Here is a 13,883-nt window from a genome sequence, read left to right as displayed (position 1 = left end):
ATCACTCACCTAGAGCTGGACATCCTGGAATGTGAAGTCAAGTGGGCCTTAGGAAGCATCACTACAAACAAAGCTAGTGGAGGTGATGGAATTCCAGTTGAGCTATTTCAAATCCTAAAAGATGATGCTGTGTAAGTGCTGCTGTCAATATGTCAGCAAATTATTAAAACTCAGCAATGGCCACAGGACTGGGAAAGGTCAGTTTTCATTCCAATCCCAAAGAAAGGCAATGCCAAAGAATGCTCAAACTACCGCACAATTGCTCTCATCTCACACGCTAGTAAAGTAATGCTCAAAATTCTCCAAATCATGCTTCAGCAATACTTGAACTGTGAACTTCCAGATGTTCATGCTGGTTTTAGAAAAGGTAGAGGAACCAGAGATCAAATTGCCAGTATCTGCTGGATCATTGGAAAAGCAAGAGAGTTCCAGAAAAACATCTATTTATGCTTTATTGACTATGCCAAAGGCTTTAACTGTGTTGATGACAACAAACTGTGGAAAATTCTGAAAGAGATGGGAATACCAGACCACCTGACCGGCCTCTTGAGAAACCTGCATGCAGGTCAGGAAGCAGCAGCTAGAACATGGAGCAACACACTGGTTCCAAATAGGAAAAGGAGTATGTCAAGGCTGTATATTGTCACCCTGCTTATTTAACTTATATGCAGAGTACATCATGAGAAACGCTAGGCTGGAGAAAGCACAAGCTGGAATCAAGATTGCTGGGAGAAATATCAATAACCTCAGATATGCAGATGACACCACCCTTATGGCAGAAAGTGAAGAACTAAAGAGCTTCTTGATGAAAGTGAAAGAGCAGAGTGAAAAAGTTGGCTTAAAGCTCCACATTCAGAAAATGAAGATCATGGCACATGTCCCATCACTTCATGGCAAATAGATGAGGAAACAGTGGAAACAGTGTCAGACTTTATTTTTTGGGCTCCAAAATCACTGCAGATGGTGATTGAAGCCATGAAATTAACAGATGCTTACTCCCTGGAAGGAAAGTTATGACCTACCTAGACAGCATATTGAAAAGCAGAGACATTACTTTATCAACAAAGGTCTGTCTAGTCAAGGCTATGATTTTTCCATTGGTCGTGTATGGATGTAAGAGTTGGACTATAAACAAAGCTGAACGCAGAAGAATTGATGCTTTTGAACTGTAGTGTTGGAGAGGACTCTTGAGAGTCCCTTGGACTGCAAGGAGATCCAACCGGTCTATCCTAAAGGAGATCAGTCCCGAGTGTTCATTGGAAGGACTGATGTTGAAGCTGGAATTCCAATACTTTGGCCACCTGATGCGAAGAACTGACTCATTTGAAAAGACCCTGATGCTGGGAAAGATTGAGGGCAGGAGGAGAAGGGGACGACAGAGGATGAGATGGTTGGATGGCATCACCGACTCAATGGACATGGGTTTGGGTAAACTCTGGGAGCTGGTGATGGACAGGGAGGCCTGGCGTGCTGCAGTTCATGAGGTTGCAAAGAGTTGGACATGACTGAGCGACTGAACTAAACTAAACAGAGTGTGATAACAGGCTTCCTTGGTGGCTCAGACAGTAAAGAATCCACCTCAATGCAGGAGACCTGGGTTCAATGCCTGTGTTGGGAAGATCCTCTGGAGGAGTGCATGGCAACCTACTCCAGTATTCTTGCTGTAGAATCCCCATGAACAGAGGAGCCTGGCAGGCCACAAAGAGTCAGACGCAACTGAGTGATTGAGCATAGCACAGTGTGTATATGTTTAGGATCTGCAACTTTAAGTTTGAGCTTCAGTTTATGGAGGAAGGAAAAATTGAGAGATAGCAGGGTCAGAGTTTTGAGTGGGCCTTAATTGTTCTTATGTTCAGTAGCTAGTATTTGAAGCACATAATAAGCTTTTTAGAGAATTCTTGTTGCATTCTGGGTTAAAAGATCTGCCTTAAAGTGCTTCTGTGCTTCACTGATGTGCTAAGAATGATTTTTCTTAAAGGGAAGACTGAAGTTAAATGTTGATAAAATAGAGTTTGGTTCTCCCTTCTTGTTTTTAATTATTCTTGAGATCACTAAGTACAGAGGAGTCTGGCCTACTGGCAAGATTTTTTCATAACAATTGTGCATAAATTCCATTTACAACAATTTATTTTCAGTGTCATTCAGAGTGGATGGTATCTGCTAATGCACATGCCAACAGTGTCTATAAAGGAAGATACTCCTTTAGAGTGTGGAAGCCTAAGTGATAACAAAGTGTAAAAAGCAAAGCAAAATCACTCCATTGGTCAACTCACTTGATTTATTCTTCAACAAAGAAACTGCTTGTATTGTGAAGGCTAAATCGGTAAGTCTGGAGTTAGCCTGAGGTAGCCTACTGAAATATGAAATGTTTCTGTACTACACTGACTCCTGGTCAAGGCATGAAACACAGTGATGGGCCAGTGAGTTTTGGAGTGGTTTATATAAGCTTGTGAGTATTATTTATTAATAACAGTGAGACTGATGATTTGCACCTGGCTTCAGTGAGACCCAGGACCCAGCTGTACAGTTGAAGCTGATTGCATATTAGGATTATAGCCACATGACCAGCAAAATTGAACAAACAAGCAAAACAAACAAACAACAAAAACCCAAAAATACCCTAAACACCCAGCTGAGACTCTGTTTTAAGCTTTTAGGCTTTTTGGTTCCGAAGTGTCCCATGCAGATATTGGTGGTTCCTGATCCAAGAGAGAAGGTGCACCCTCAGAGAAGGAGGCTAAAGGAGCCCATACCTAACTCCCTAGGTTCCTTGCTGAGAGGCATATCCCTATTTAATTTCTTTTTCTATATTGTGCTTAAAAAAATTTCTGGCGTTGTACGTTTATTCAAAGAATATCAGAATCTTGTAGGACACTCAGATGGGCTCTACTTGAGATTTTAAAAAAACTTTTGACTCCCAATTGTTAACAAATGACATTTTTAAGAGTAGTTTTAGCACCACTGAAAAATTGAAGGAGCAATTATGTGCCATATACTCCAGCCACACATACATAGCCTCACCATTATCAACATCACCCACCAGAGTGGTATATCTGTTATAGTTGATGAACCTGCATCGACACATTGTGATCACCCAAGGTCTGTGGTTTACTCTAGAGCTCCTTCCTGGTGTTGAACACTCTAGTGGTTTGACAAATGTATAATGACATGCAACCACCATTATCGTTTCATGCCGAGTATTTTCACTGCCCTAAAAATCCTCTGTGCTATGCTATTCCTTCCTTCCCTTCCAATCCCTGGCAACGTCTGATCTTTTTACTGTCTCCATAGTTTTGCTTTTCCTAGAGTGTCATGTCACTGGAGTCATATAGTATGTAACCTTTTGAGAGTGGCTTTTTTCACTTAGTAATACATATTTAAGTTTCCTCCATGTCTTTTCATTTCTTTTTAATGCTGGATAATATCTCATTGTTTAAATGTACTGCAGTTTATCCATTCCCCTAAAGGCACCTTGCTGCTGCTAAATCACTTCAGTCGTGTCCGATTCTGTGCGACCCCATAGACGGCAGCCCACCAGGCTCCCCTGTCCCTAAGATTCTCCAGGCGAGAACGCTGGAATGGGTTGCCATTTCCTTCTCCAGAGGCACCTTGGTTGCTTCCAAATTTTGGCAGTTATAAACACAGCTGGTATAAATATGCATGTGCAGGTTTCTGTGCCGATGGAAGATTTTTTATTCCATTAGGTAAATGCTGAGGAGCATAATAGTATGGTAAGAGTATGTTTGGTCTTGTAAGAAACCACCAAACTGTCTTCCCAAGTGGCTGTACCATTTGGCATTCCCGCCAGCAATAAATGAGAGTTTCTGCTTCACCACATCCTCACCTGCCTTTGGTATTGTTAGTGTTCTGGATTTTGGTCATTATAGTATATGTGTTATTGTTGTTGTTTAGTCACTAAGTTGTGTCCAACACTTTGCGACCCTATGGACTGTAGCCCACCAAGCTCCTCTGTCCATGGGATTTCCCAGGCAAGACTACTCGAGTTACCATTTCCTTCTTCAGGGGATCTTTCCCACATGGGGATTAAACCTATGTCTCCTGCATTGGCAGGCACTGGCAGGTGGATTCTTCACTACTGAACCACTAAGGAAGCCCAGAAGATGTGTACTGGTATCTTATTGAAAGTTGCATTTCCTTGATGACATATGATGTGGCGCCCCAATTGTATCCTTTTCCTGTAAAAAAAAAAAAAAAACATAGATTTTTAAGTCATTTTGGGTCCTCTGTGTCTTCTTGATTAAGTAAATCCAGCCTAATGGTCACTATTAGAGCAGTATTATTGGTGGCTTCTTTTTATCCTCACAGAACATATTATTTGTATATTATTTAAAAGTTCTTACAAATTAAAATTATATCACTGAGAACATTTGATACTTAAAAAAATCATGTGAGTATGTATATTATTTTTAGTTTTAAGAGAAACTATTAATGAAAGAAACAGCAAACTAAAGCAAATATACTTGGTGTAAATTTAGAAATTTTTACAATTTTGTGTTAAAAAATATACTCTTTTCTGAGAGTTTCAAAATTTACAACAAGGAAAAGTTAAATATTGTGCATGGTAATTTCCCAGGTGCTTCTAATGAAAAAATGGTTTTAATTAGCAATGTCTGTAGAACACATGAAAACCCAGATGGCAGTAATATTTAGGGCCCTTTTAATCTGCTATATATTATTCATGGTATTTCATGTGTTTCCCCCCATTTTCCTTTAGAATTCTCACAGAAATTTTTCTCTAAAAGTACCTATTCTCCTGAAGTCCATTCTCTGAAATTGTATTTGCCTTCAGCTATTCCTCATGGCTTTGCTTAGGTGAGGCTCTGAGCAGTTGCCCATTTGTTCAGTGTCTAATGGACTGCATATGTGCTTGTGTGGTTGGCTGCATTTCATGACTCCCCATGAGGCTACATATCTTTAAGTGGTTGTTTTGTTTTGTCAAGAGCCAGGGGTATTTGTCTGTGGGCAGTGGGAACTGAGAGTAGGTGCAGGATTTGAGTGGCGGCATGACGGACAAGTGGTAGATAAGGAATCTGAAAATCATCATCCAAAAGGCATAAGCAGATACATTCTAGCCTGCGTTACTACATGATGTGGTGGTGTAATAGAAGCTCAAATGGCTAGGCTCTTTTCACTATTCTGATACACAATAAAATATCAAATCTTCCTTCTAATATTTTCACAAGTCTCTCACATGGTGTTGTTACTTTGACCTAACACACAAGGGATATTTTGGTGAATTGCTTTTCAGTATCTAATTTGTGGAAAGTAGAGGAACATGCAGGTGTGTGTGTGTGTGTGTGTATGTGTGTGTGTGTGCGTTCACCGTTTATATTGTGTCATCTGGCTCACACATGTACTATTGTCTATGAAAGCAGGCTCATTCAATTTTCCCATGACATTTTCTCATTTATAAAATTTTGCATGGGATTAGCTTTTGATTTTAAATGTTAGAATGCATTCATGGTTCGGCTGGCTTCCTTTAGGACTTCTGTCCTGTGGATCAATGGAATTCTCTCTTATGTGTATAATAATATCTCTTACCTTTAACAGTTCTTTTAAAATCTCTCTCTGATATGTCGTCTGAGCTATTTAATAGTGCCTATTGTACTGTCATATGCATGAATGTGGTTTTATGAAAAGGGTCAGTCTGACAGAAGCATGGAGTCAAGATCCCCTAAAGAGATCCACAATACCATTAGAAATGGAAAGGGCAGTGAGGGTATTAGGGCAAATTTGGGAGTCTTGTGGCATTCATCAATATAGTATAGTGAGGAACATCAAAGACTGTTGGAGGCAATGATGATCTTGTTCCTTTGAGTCCTTGTTCACTAAAACTGCACTGAACTTCCAGTTGAACACCAACCATCACAGTTACTTCTCACTCTGCTCAGGAGATGGTTGGCGAAACACAAGTGAGTGTGAAGTTCTGTTCTCTCCTTCAGCTCCTGTCAGTCCAAATTCTTCAGGGAAGATAACACAGATAGGGGATGGAAGAAAGAACACAGAGAGGAAATGGAAACAATGCATACTTAGGCAACTAGCAAATGCCAACATGGTTCACTAAAATCATGCTTTTCCTTTGGGTCAGGAGAACCTCGTTGGTACACTGTTGGTGGGAATGCAAACTAGTACAGCCACTATGGAGAACAGTGTGGAGATTCCTTAAAAAACTGGAAATAGAACTGCCTCATGATCCAGCAATCCCACTGCTGGGCATACACACTGAGGAAACCAGAAGGGAAAGAGACACATGTACCCCAATGTTCATCGCAGCACTGTTTATAATAGCCAGGACATGGAAGCAACCTAGATGCCCATCAGCAGATGAATGGATAAGAAAGCAGTGGTACATATACACAATAGAGTATTACTCAGCCATTAAAAAGAATACATTTGAATCAGTTCTAATGAGATGGATGAAACTGGAACCTATTATACAGAGTGAAGTAAGCCAGAAAGAAAAACACCAATACAGTATATTAACGCATATATATGGAATTTAGAAAGATGGTAACAATAACCATGTACAAGACAGCAAAAGAGACATTGATGTATAGATCAGTCTTATGGACTCTGTGGGAGAGGGAGAGGGTGGGGAGATTTGGGAGAATGGCATTGAAACATGTATAATATCATGTATGAAACGAGTCGCCAGTCCAGTTTCAATGCACGATACTGGATGCTTGGGGCTGGTGCACTGGGATGACCCAGAGGGAGGGTATGGGGAGGGAGGAGGGAGGAGGGTTCAGGATGGGGAACACAGGTATACCTGTGGTGGATTCATTTCGATATTTGGCAAAACTAATACAATATTGTAAAGTTTAAAAATTAAATAAAATTTAAAAAAAAAGAAAAATAAGAAAAAAAAAAGAAAAGAGAGAGAAAAAAAAAAGTTTAAACAATTCTCTTTCCATAATCATTAACCCAGACTTTGAGTTAGCAGAAAAATTTTGAAAAAGTTTAAATAAGATTTATCTAAAATCAAGGGAACTTTTAAAATGGTATGAAAAATGTATACAGAATATATCAGCTTTATGTTCATCCATCTGTATTAAAACAAAATGCATAAGACAAATAGGCAATTCGTAATTTGGAAATTTATTAAGTGGTCAGGAACAAAACAAGGGTGCCCACTCACATAGTATTGGAAATCCTGTCTGCAGCAATCAGACAAGATGAGAAGATCTGTTTACTGGACTGTAAGACTTTATTAAGCAACAGTAATTAAGACAATGTGGCAATGCCTCAGGAAAGACAAAGATAAATGAAATAAATCAATTGAATAGACAGTCCAAAAACAGACCCACACATATGTAAATACATGTGTTATAACAAAGGTTATATCTTTGTTGTAAAGGTGAGTAAAGAACAATCTTTTAGATTAATGATGTCTATACAATTTATATACAAATAGAAAAATTAGTATTACACCCCTGTGTTAAACATAAGGCAAACAAATGAAAAAATAAACTTTAAGTAAATTGTATGTCTACTGTGAAAAGTAACACTGTAACTCCTACATAATAACATAACATAAGAGAATGTATCATGACCTGGCAGTAGGGAAAAGACACAGAAAGCATTAACAATGGAGGAAAAGGCTGATAAATTGAAGTACACTGAAATTTAAAATTCTATCCATCAAAAGATACCATTATTGTAGTAAAAAAGCAAGCTTAAAGCAAAAAATATTTGCAACATGTAGATCCAATAGAGGACCCCATATCCAGAATATATAAAGAACTCTTAAAAGTCAGTTTTTCAAGACTGTCAGCCAAATGAAAAAGGTAAAGAGATTTGAACAAGCACATCCCAAGAATTGGCCAAAAACTTACTAGTCACTGCTGCTGCTGCTGCTAAGTTGCTTCTGTCGTGTCCGACTCTGTGTGACCCCATAGACAGCAGCCCACCTGGCTCCCTCGTCCCTGGGATTCTCCAGGCAAGAACACTGGAGTGGGTTGCCATTTCCTTCTGCAGTGCATGAAAGTGAAAAGTGAAAGTCAAGTCCAACTCTTGGCGACCCCATGGACTGTAGCCTACTAGGCTCCTCCGCCCATGGGATTTTCCACTAGGGAGATCCAAATTAAAGCACAATGATATGCAACTATCCACTCATCAGAATAGACAAAATTAAAAGATTGCAAGGATATTAAAAAATATGCATTCTCACATGTTCTTGATGACAATATAAACTGATAAACTTCTTTGAAAACAGCTTGTCATCGAATGTAAAAAGTGAAAGATATAACCTATAACCAAGACAATCCAGTCCTAAATAAATAACCAGTGTTCTGCTGATAAATGTTTAACTTTGAGTTTTGTTTTTATCGAATCTGCCCTGAAAGTCTATGTTTTTTAATAGGAACAGTCATCCCATTGACATTTAATGTAATTGCTGACAATTTTGTTGAAATCTATTGACTTACTACATGTTTTATGGGACATGCTGTTTAACATTCTTTGCTCTATTCTTTCCTCTTTTAAATTGATTAAATGCTTTTATTCCTTAATTATTTCCTTCTGCTGTTTGGAAATTAAACCCTCATTTGCTATTCTTTTATTTTCGTGAGAAACTGCACAGGCACCATCCACTTACCAATGTCTGGTATTAATTGGCATTTTTTCCTCTTCTGAGAAAACGCAAGGGCTGTAAAACACTTTAAATCTACTTGCATATTTCCAAATTATGTTTTTATATATTTTGTTGTTGTTGTTTAGTTGTAAATCATGTCTAACTCTTTTATGATCCCATGGACTGTAGCCTGCTAGTCTCCTCTGTCCATGGGATTTTATGGGCAAAAATACTGAAGTAGGTTGTCATTTCCTTCTCCAGGGGATCTTCCCAGACCAGGGATTGAACTTGCAGCTCCTTCATTGGAAAGTGGGTTCTCTTTACCCTTGAGCTACCAGGAAAGCTCTGTCACATATTTTATTTCTGTTCAACTATATATTAATTTTATAGTTACTATACTATATCTTCATATTTATATAGACAGACTATGAATCTGAGATGAACCAATATGTATACAGTGGATACATATAAAATACAAATATACAAAATGAAGATACATATCATATGTAGGTATACATACAGTATATACTTTTTATTTCCTCCTGCATCTCTGAGTTTCATCTGGAATTATTTTTTGAAGAACTTCATTTGTTATTTTCTTTTGTGCAAGTCTTCTAATGAAGAATTTCAGTTTTTCCCTCAAAAATGTCTCTTTTTCTCTTTTGTTTGAATAATATCATCTGTGGGTACAAAATTCTAAGTTAAAAAATAGAGAAATACTAGCACTCTTAAAAGTAATAAATCTATAATATTAAATATTATTAAACAGGATGTAATTTCATTGTCTCCTTCCTGTAGTTGTTGCTGTGTAAAAGTCTTCCATTATTAATATTTGGTTTTTTGGGGGTAATTTATTCTTTGTTCTCAGGTTGCTTTTTAACATTTGTCTCTGTTTTTGATTTCCTCAGTTTCCTTTTGTGTACCTAGATGTGGATTTATTTTCTTAACCTACTGTGATTTATAGTGCTTTTGACTCTGTGACTTGATTTTTTTAAAGTATCCGTTACAGAAAATCCTTAGCTATTACCTCTTCAAATATTTCACCCTCTTCTGTCTTTTCTGGAACTTCTAGTGCACTTATGGTAGCCTTCTTCATTAAGTGCTCTTTGTCTTTCATCTTGTCATTTTTATTTTCTTAATTTTCTTCTATATGAAACATTAATCAAAGCCTATACATTTATGAAAGTTATTGTATTGAATGTGAATTCATACTTGATTGAGTGTTTTTGTTTTTTATTAAGTGGAATGGACATTTTATAAAAATAAGGAAAGTGACAAATGGTTCACAAACATTTTACTTTACAGTTGTATGATGTTTACTTCAGAGCATTTTGTTTTCCCAAGAAAGTATAGATACTGGTGAACTTCCTTTTATTACAGGCCAACTCCATGTTCTCTTTCTACCATAATTAAGTACATTTACTGCTTTGTGTTCCTAATATTTGTGTCTTAAAATATATATAAATGCTACTGTATTATATATAAGAGTTTACATATAATACAATCACTTTGACAATCACATGTATTTAAGACTGCCAAAAATACGTATAGATCTAGTTTCTTCATTTTTCTGGTATATAACATTATATTGTTTGAATCAAACACAATTGTTTTATTGATTTAATCCCTATTCATAGACTTCTGTTTTTTTATGCTTATAAAAATATATAAGTGAATAATTTTTAATTCCCTCCTCATGCTCCTGTATTAGGTATCTTCGGGGAAAACATTTCAAAGAGAAATAACTGAGTTAGAGGGCATGAATATTTTCAACATTTGCTAGCTATTGCTGGAAAATTGTCTGATTAATCTACAAAGTGATGGTCCTAATTTACTTTCTGTATAGAAGTTCTTGTGTTAGCACATCCCTACCAAGACATACCTTGTCAAAATTTTTGTTTTTCCCAATCAGACAAATGTGGAAATGTTATAGGGATATACTCTCACAGATAAGTAATGCTGCTGCTGCTGCTGCTAAGTCACTTCAGTCGTGTCTGACTCTGTGTGACCCCATAGACAGCAGCCCACCAGGCTCCCTTGTCCCTGGGATTCTCGAGGCAAAACACTGGAGTGGGTTGCCATTTCCTTCTCCAATGCATGAAAGTGAAAAGTGAAAGTGAAGTTGCTCAGTCGTGTCCGACTCTCAGCGACCCCATGGACTGCAGCCTAGCAGGTTCCTCTGTCCATGGGGTTTTCCAGGCAAGAGTACTGGAGTGGGGTGCCATTGCCTTCTCCAATTAGTAATGCTAGTATGCATCTTTACATATCCTTATTTGCCATCGTGAATTATCCTGTAAATTGCCTCTTTGTAGTTTTGGCCTCTTTTCTTTTTTTAAATATTGCCTTATAGTTATTGACTTTATATCTTGAGTACTAAGCTTTTACATATTGCAAATTTTCTCTGTCTTTAGATTATTAGTGAATTTTATTTATGATGTATTTTGCTGGAAAATATTTGACTTTGATATGGCCAATTTTTATTATCTATACTCTTTGAGTAGCTTTTTAAACAAAATTTTACTATCTCCATATAATATAGAAATTTCCTTAGTACTCCCATCATTTTTTCAAAGCCTGATAAACTTACAAAATTACATTTAGATATTTATATATGGTTGAAATACATTTTGTTTATTGTTCTTAGAACTTTTGAGTATCTACTTGGAGTTTAGCTTTCCATATGGATAGCCAGTTGTCCCAGCACCTTTTCTTAAGTAGTTCAGCTTTTCTTTTGTGATTCTGAATGCTAATTCTTCTGATACTAAGTTTCTCTGTATATATGTGTGCCCATGTGGTTGTATATCTCTTGGCTTTCTGTTCTGTTCAGTGTTATTGCCTTATAGTGTTAAAATCACCGTATTTTATAATGATTGTTAGTAGCTGGTAGGTTATATCCATTTTCTTTATTATTCTAGGAAATTTTCTTAGCTACTCTATATACTTTTTAAAATCTGAGCATCTGAGGCATTTTTATTATAGAAATAAAGATTCAGAAAACCACACACCAACAAATTATAGCTTAATGAGTTATTGAAAGGCCTTATAACTGCAATAGGGTAGAGAAATAGAAATTTCCAGACTTCCCTATAAGCCTTTTTGTGTCCTTGCCTAATTACAGTCTTCTTCCTCCCCCTCAGAATAACAACTGTCCTGACTTTCATATTGGGGGGAGGTTTCTTTTTGGTTTTATTACCAATTGTGGATCCTAGACAGATTAGTTTAGTCTTACCTGTTTTTATAAAAATTTAAGATTTCTTTAAGTTTCCCATTAAGTTACAGATTTCCCTTCATCCTTTTTATCCTTACAATTTATAGTAGACCTTTGAATAACATGGGATTAAGAGTGCCAACCCTCTGCATAGTTGAAAACCCACTATAATTTTATCTACCATTGGTTATCTTGTATTTGCACTTTGGATTAAACCAACCACAGGTTATGTAGTACTGTAGTAGTAGTTAGTGGAAGATATCTGTGTGTAAGTGGACCTGTGCAATTCAAACCCATGCTGTTCAAAGGTCAACTCTATTCAAGGAATCTTGGTGTTGGACATATAGCATTTCTCATGGATTGGGTTTTTAAAGATGCATGCTCATGTAAGGGCTCAACGCGTTTCTGTGTCCTCTGAACTTTTCAAAATGTTCAGCTTGATCCAGAGGCTGGATCAGACTATGTTTTATTCTTTCGGCAGAACTACAAGTTACTGTAGTGTTATTTCATCAGGAAGCACATAATGACTGGTTGTGTCTCTTTTTAAGATATAAATAGCTATAGGTGCTCAGAGCCTAGACACATTTATTTGTTAGGGAATACAAAATGATGATATTCTGTGTCTATTATTTCTTTTCTACTTATAGTTGAAATAGTTTTATGACATTTATCTTCATCTACTATTTAGTTATCCAATCTTCTCTGATAGCTTAGTTGGTAAAGAATCAGCCTACAATGCAGGAGACCCCAGTTCGATTCCTGGGTCAGGAAGATCTGCTGGAGAAGGGATTAGGCTACCCACTTCAGTATTCTTGGGCTTCCCTTTGTGGCATTGAGGGAGACCTAGGTTTGACCTCTGGGTTGGGAAGACCCCCCTGGAGAAGGGAAAGGCTGCCTACTCCAGTATTCTGGCCTGGAGAGTTCCTGCACTGTATAGTTAATGGAGTCACAGAGAGTCTGACAAGACTGAGTGATTTTCACTTTCAGCAAAGGGAGAATATGTTTGATTCTTTCCCTTTACTTACTAGTTTTCAAAATATTGAATTGCTTTCCTATCATTATCTGAAGAGAATCAATTAGTTTTACTTTTTAAAAATCACAATGAATTCCTAGACTTGAACATAATTAATAGATTTTAATCCATTGCAAATATCAGTCTTTTAAAAGTTGAAATTGTCCCATTTTTGGCCAGTAGAAACTGCCTAAATTGAAGTTCTGACTGCATCAACATGACCTTCTATGTTTCTGGTGGCTATTTTTGGTCTTTGGTATGCAAAAATTCTTACACATTCATCTCTTACATTTTCTGGTTTCTTTTAAATGGAAATGGTATTTCAAGCACACACTCTGGATTTAAGTGATGTCTCTGCTTTCAGGCTGGCCGTGGTTTCTGAAGCTCTTTAATGGACAGAATTAGGAATCTATTAATATATAATATCTTTTTTAGGAAATTTGAGTAATTCTTTATGAATAAATCATCAACTCTTAAAAACTTATGGCTAATATTATTATGGCAAGAGAATATTCAGAGGTAAAATACACTGTATTTTTACATTACAAAAAATGTGTTAAAGATACAATAATTTCAAATGATAATTAAACAAAAACAACTTTATGCTAACATATTAAAAATATACCTGAAACTAATGACTCATTCAAGAAAAAATATATAATCTAAATAGATTAATATTAAGTAAAATAATTGATGTCTAAATATGCTCTAATTTTAGGTGATTTTGCTTTTAATTTTTAAAGGAGCAAGTAATTTCTGTGCCATTTAATCTGTTATAGAGAAGAGAAAAATATTAAAACCTTCCTATTTCTAAAGATGAAATATTTATGAGTTCCTACTGATATTTCCAAGTCAAAATCAAAACTACAGGATTATTTATTGACCCTGTTTTGTATTGTATTTGTATCTACTTTCATTTACACTGGGAATCTTGAATTGCAAGGACCAAGGAGGGTGGTAACATATATCATCATTTACTTTAATCCATAACAAACACACCACTGTCTCAAAAGAACAATGATAACACATCCAAAAAATTGTTAATCATTTTTAATATGTGTCCCCATTTT

The 13,883-nt window shown here is 36.5% G+C and overlaps 1 long non-coding RNA gene across 1 annotated transcript; it reads right to left on the bottom strand.

Moving 5' to 3' along the window:
• Positions 1 to 2,421: 2,421 nt before the first annotated feature.
• On the bottom strand, positions 2,422 to 8,212 carry LOC139182736 (uncharacterized). The gene is made up of 2 exons (XR_011566274.1): positions 7,857 to 8,212; positions 2,422 to 4,196 (listed from the first exon to the last, which is right to left on the bottom strand). It is a non-coding gene; the product is annotated as an uncharacterized lncRNA (long non-coding RNA).
• Positions 8,213 to 13,883: the final 5,671 nt, after the last annotated feature.

Source organism: Bos indicus, chromosome 4 (assembly GCF_029378745.1).
Source record: "Bos indicus isolate NIAB-ARS_2022 breed Sahiwal x Tharparkar chromosome 4, NIAB-ARS_B.indTharparkar_mat_pri_1.0, whole genome shotgun sequence".
Lineage (NCBI taxonomy): Eukaryota > Metazoa > Chordata > Mammalia > Artiodactyla > Bovidae > Bos > Bos indicus.
The sequence above is the reverse complement of the archived record's forward strand: the minus strand, read 5'-3'. Positions and strand labels throughout refer to the sequence as shown.